At 39.1% G+C, this 6,000-nt stretch overlaps 1 protein-coding gene across 2 annotated transcripts in view; it reads right to left on the reverse strand.

Moving 5' to 3' along the window:
* The window catches only part of LOC115056642 (tumor protein p53-inducible protein 11), a 28,905-nt gene extending 24,372 nt beyond the window's left edge, over positions 1–4,533 (reverse strand). Inside the window, exons 1-2 of one of the 2 annotated variants that reach the window (XM_029523238.1) lie at positions 4,398–4,533; positions 1,040–1,148 (exon numbers count right to left, since the gene is read on the reverse strand). The gene's annotated coding sequence lies outside the window, so the exon portion shown is untranslated. The remainder of the gene's footprint in view (positions 1–1,039; positions 1,149–4,397) is intronic. The other variant, XM_029523239.1, reaches the window with a different exon arrangement.
* Between the last annotated feature and the right edge of the window lie 1,467 nt (positions 4,534–6,000).

The following is a 6,000-nucleotide window of genomic DNA, read 5'->3' on the forward strand; positions in this document are numbered from 1 at the left end:
ATTACTATTTCTTGCATTACTTGGAAGGAACAGAGTCCTTCAAAAAAAGGTCACCAAGAGATAAGCCAACCACAAATGTAACTGTAATGTTTCAACAGATTTATATGATGTGCAAGTGTTGCTGGGAGAAGTGAAAGGTGACTGTGTCCGAAAGTCAAGGGTGAAACCTGAGATCATTAAGATAAAGGTTTCATACGCAGAACCAGCCAAAATAATCACAATGCTTGACCATCAGTATGTTACATGCACAGTTAAGTCGAGCTATGGTTATAGCTCCATAAAACCATCTAATTGGACTTCTGTCCTCATCCCAGTATACAGGCACAAGAGTGAAATCGATTTATTTGGAGAAATCATGTTGCCTCCGCTACCATTGGTGGCGATTTGCACTCTTTCAGCTTGTGGGTAATGGGCCACAACTGACTGACCAATGATGCCATAGACCACAATAGAGGTGGAAAGATAAAAAGACAGTGAGCTAGCAAGTTAGCGCGTTTGTATCCGTCCAAACATTAGCTTTTGCTGCAGACTTTGCCATGTTCGATGCGTTAGCAGTTAGTTGGATTCTTTTGTCTGAACTCCTACATTTACGTTTTAAATGCCATTCGACTTCTAGGTCATAGCTTGGCACAAAACTTAAGCACATGTGCAGAACAACTCCTCCAGCTCCAGTCCAACTGTCTGTATAAATGCAGCAGTGGCTCGACTTTCAATTGCATTATCTGGGTGTGTTATTCCAACAATTTTAAATTCGATTTCAGTCGAGATAACATATTTACATGTACTTTAAAAGTCCAGTTTTAGTCAGAGTAACGCAAGAATTATTATTTTTTTGGGTGTCATGCAAATGTAGATTGTGAGAATGGATTAATTCAGAGCCCAAACAAGCAGTACCACTGCATAGTTCGCTGAACAGCTGACCAGCACAGCTTCACATACCCATCATTTCAGGCGACAGCAGGCTTGGTATACCAATTAATATGCAATTACACATCAGTGAAAGGCACAAAAAAAAAACAAAAAAACAACTTTGACTTACTGAAATCAGGTATAGAGTACTCAGTGTGTTCCTAACGTCAAAAGAAGTTGATGTTTCTGTTGCCACAACTTGTTTGCCCAAATCTCCTGTGGAGTCCTCTGAAGTTAGCCTGTCCATAGAAAATGACAGAAGATATATTTGTTTCAGAAACGAAAAACAATTGTGTAAAGTCTGAAATGTCTTTGCCAAATGAAGAAAAGTGGGGAAAGGCCCTAAAACGCAGGTCATTTTGGAGAGTACAACAGAGGATATAAAAAGTCCATCCAAGGAAAGTACAATATATTAGACAAGAACACAATATGGGTCAAGGGGTTATGAAAGATAATGAGTCCAAAACATTGATTTTGCCATGTTACATTGACAGCTGGAATTACCTGAGGGAAATAACTACCAAAATGTACACAAAAATTATGCATTTTCAACAATGGAATTGCCTCTCTGTTTTCCCCTGATATAATCAATGAGTGAGCAGTCTTTCACAGCATAAAACAGCAAAGTCTGAAAAGCAGCATATGCTTTTAGGCTCTAATCTTGTCCACTGGAATAAACAGAGGCACAGCTGCTGCAGGGTTATTATTAAAGTCTATGGCTAACCCACTGTCACACCAGACAGTAGGAAATTAAAAGCAAAGAAGCCAAGGAGAAAGCCATTCTCAATGGCAGCGCATTATTGCTGGTACACGCTCATCTCAAGAGATGCACCAGAAATCAGAACGGAGAGCTGTAACTAAATATAGGTTGCCACTATTTTGCTGAGGTAAATTATATTTGTTGCTATTTTCTGTGTAAATCTAAAGCAGCAATCACCATAATAAAAACAAAACCCACTGAAATCCATTCATATCCTGGAAAAAAATAAAGAATTTATTTCTCTTTTTATAAAAATTATATATATGAAAGAGTCTTGGGGTGACAGCCACTGTTCCTGTGATCCTGTGTCTGGACAACAGCTTCAGGGAAATACAGGCCGATAGATGTTGCTGTGTACAGCTCAACGATAAATAACCATTAAAAATGTAATCCTTGCCGTTTGTTGCTCAACTGGGCTGTGTTAATTAATCACTCAGGGGTTAAAATTAAAAAAAAGAGGGTTGCCATCTGTTTTGACTACCCAGCATGCAGCATGTCAAGAGTGTGTGAGGGACCAATGTGATTGCCAAAGGCTGTTTCCGTGTTACTGCTTGCCTCAATGCTGGATCAAAAAACTACACAGACTAGCAAAACGATCTACATATGTCACTGCCTAACTCTCCAAAGATTATTTTGCTTGTTCACTTGACGGACACCAGTTTAACTCTCTATCCAGTCTGGTGAAGCCTATGGGGCAGAATTTAAAAGTTGCAAAAGTTATGTTTTCCTTAGAGGTATTTTCACAGTAAATATGGCAATCCTTCCACCAACAGCAGCCTGCAGAAGCAGGCTGATTTGTACTGGAGGTCACTGTATAATGTAATACATGCATATGTTGGTCCATTTTGATGACAATCTGTACATTTTAAATGTCATATATGAGCCGTGCTGTTGTAATTGAGAGCCATCAGCAAGAAGCTCTTGCAATTAAAACAAAAAGAGTCTTGGCTGAGGTGACAATACCCTGCAGTCACAAGTGTTCCTGGAAAAAGAAGAGTCTGAAAGGTCAACATCCAGGCCAGATCTGACCTATTTACCAAAGCCACTTCAACATCCAGACAGTTAAATTCTACTACATGACCAGTGAAAATAATTCATGGATTTATACTGCTTGCTTTGGATAAAAGGACACATATGGTGTTGCACACCTTCATTTGCCAGAAAAATCATTGATGGCTACATCAGCCCGGCCACAGTATCTTCAGATTCCACTGCTGCCCACTACACATCTAGTTTATTCATTTTCTACCGAGCTAAAAATTTGTCGCCATGGACACTAAGAACAGATTCAGCAGCATTTCAGCTTTTCATTTCCTGGGCCAATTAGAAACAACAACTGACCCTGGATGACATGTTGAAGGTGATTATGGTCCAACTGTCAAACTGCCTGCATGAAACCAAGATTTGAGTCATGAAAAAACAAACAAACTTAATGCTGAGGGGAAAACATCCCTAATTTGTTTACCCATTTGTCGTCACATTTTTTGCATTGTGAGATATTAGGAATTAACTAGCCCTCAACATCTCTTCTCCCATGTTATTTGCGCCAATTTAAAAGCCAGCAACCTTGGGTTAGGTTCTGCTGTGTGTTGAAATGTTCGTAGCATCACAAACATGGACATGTCTCCGCAAATGAACCAGTCGTTTTGAGACCAAAAAATTAAAAATAAAAACAACGCTACAAAGAAGATATATGACTGACATTGGAAAGTGGACGGAGACTGCTAAACATTAAACTATAGGTTAGCTTTGTACACGAGGCTGAGAGCATTAACTCCGTGCTGCAGGATTCCTGAACTGCACTTGGGACAAGTCTTGACACACAAAGCACAAGCCTGAACTGTTGTATGTGTTCTGTTTGCTATGCATGATCTCCTGTTGGATGAGCCACTTGGTGTTGCACTCATTCTTACTTGAAATTATTGAGAAACTGATAAATATAAGCAAACCCCTTGGACATTTATAGAAACATTACAACAAATTCTAATGGGGCATTTTTCCATCATTCACGTGGGCAGATTTGGATTTCACTTTACCTCCACACCAGTTGAGTTTTCTCATGAATTGTGGGGTTATTTTATGTGTTCTACCAATCAATTCAATGTCAAAATCTTGAAGAAACACATTTTTTAAACGCGTTTTAAACTATTTTATGATTGGAAATAACACAATTTATCCATGAATTCCAAAAATTAGTGTAGTGTATTTTGTGGCTGCCACTGAACAGAAGTACATGAAACAGCTGAATAAGGACGGCACACTTTTACAGAGGGGCGACTCGCATTTGTTAAATTTTAACTTTAACATGAGTCGTCGGTGATTGCTGAGCAGCGAAGCGACGGAAAACGCGGATAACTGAGGTTCACCTGCTAATGAAGCCTTTTCCTCAACTGGACATTTACTCTTTCAGACCTCACCTGTTCATGTGACAAGAGTCGAACAAAAGCTAAACCAAAGCACAGCTGGAAGAAAACAACTTGGCGTGGCGCTAAAATCATTTCCGTCACAGAAAGAGTCGACACGGTTTTGTTTTTTTTTTTTTTGTTTGTCTGTTTTGTTTTTGTTTGGTTTTTTTTTTTGTTTTTTTTTTTTCAAACAAACCGAGCGGGATCACTTTAGCTTAACGGTCGGTCACTTTTGACTCCGCTGGGCTTTTGGGGCGCCTTCAAGTAAAAATGTGGAGTTTGCCGGGCAGACTCGGTAGAAATAAATAAGAAGTGCTACTCACTGCGGGGTCGGGGAGGCGTCCGGAAAGATGGGCCGATGGGTCAGTGCGGTGTGCGGGCAGGGCGGACGGTGCCGACACTCATCGCGGAGCTCTGAGATTCAGACTCGGAACAGCAAACGGTGCGCCGGAGCTGCCCATCACCGTAGTAACCCGCAACCAGGCGAGAGCGCGCATCGGATTTTTGCTACCGTAATATGTAGACTAGCCCGACACATGTAGTGCTCCTGTCGACATATTTTCGTTTTTCTCTGTAAAACCTAGATTTACTGTACTTAGCGTAACTTCTAGTCAGTGATGTGATGTGTGCTATCGCCCTGTCGCAGGGTTTAAAATAAGTGTTTGTTTTACACAGTCTCAATAAAATAAAAGTAAAGCAAACACCGCTGAGATGTGCTGATATTTTTTAGTTTGTTTTATACTTCCACGTCACGTGGCTTTTACTGCTAAATATTCTGACAGTGGTTTATAATGCCATTATGTGGAAAATCCTGTGACTGTTCGAGTTTTGAGCATTTCAATGTTCAAGTTCAATTTCCCCTCAAAACTTTGAGATGGTGGCACTTTGAATCCCAGAGGTTAGACCAAAAAAAAAAAAAAAAAAAAGACTAGACAGAAAAGCCTGAGCAATAAATTCATATTATGCAACCAATGAATTGTTGTTATTATTATTAAGCATCATTTGAACTCTTGATTGAAAACTGAAATGAATCAAATAAAAACTTTAAACTTTGACTTTTTAATTTCTTTACAGTTTGGTGTTTGTAGCTTTATCTCAATCTTGTTATACAAGTTATACAAGAAAGATAAATGCCTCACTACATCAAAACTTTGTTGATTCAAGGGTTATTGCAGAATTGTTGCCGTATTGCCAAATCATTCATTTACCTCAGGTACTATATTCTGTATAACCTGTTGTCACTGTTGTAATCTCTTCATAGACACCATTTTGGTCCCTTCTTCTCTTTGTCTCCACTTGTATCTTACATGTCCTCCTTTGATCAAATCTTCACACAACATGCAGTGACACACATTTTTTCCTCCAGTCTCTCCATAGGCAACAGTAAGGCAGCAACACCTGATGGACTACACCTACCAGTTCAGATGGAGCATGTGTGATGTATTAAACTTTAAAGATCAACATATTATTGAATTCATATAAAAAATCTGACATCATCAGTGTTTTTCACGACCATATAAAATTACTGAAACTGAAAGTTAAGATGTAGATTTAAGAATTTATCACAGTGATTTCAGATTGGTGATTTTAAATCTCAAAACAGCTGAGAAAACTTTTTCAAGAAGCCATTCAGCTGCTGAGTAATTAACTGCTCATTTGATTTTTTGATGCTTTGAATGTGTTGGTCCCACTATATAGTGGCCCTGTGTCTAGACTTCCACATACTCATCTGCACTGCAATTCCAAAGAAAGTCTTTGCCATAACATGTGATGGACTGGTGACCCTATTTTTACTGAATAAACGGTAGAAAATGAATGAATGAATGAATTTGTGGGAGAAGTTGCTCCTGCCAGTCCATTACTTCAACAGGAAATTGTTCTTGATATTGCAGGACATTTACAGTTTAACAGCCAGCTATTTTGAAT

This window comes from Echeneis naucrates, chromosome 16 (assembly GCF_900963305.1).
Source record: "Echeneis naucrates chromosome 16, fEcheNa1.1, whole genome shotgun sequence".
Taxonomy (NCBI): domain Eukaryota; kingdom Metazoa; phylum Chordata; class Actinopteri; order Carangiformes; family Echeneidae; genus Echeneis; species Echeneis naucrates.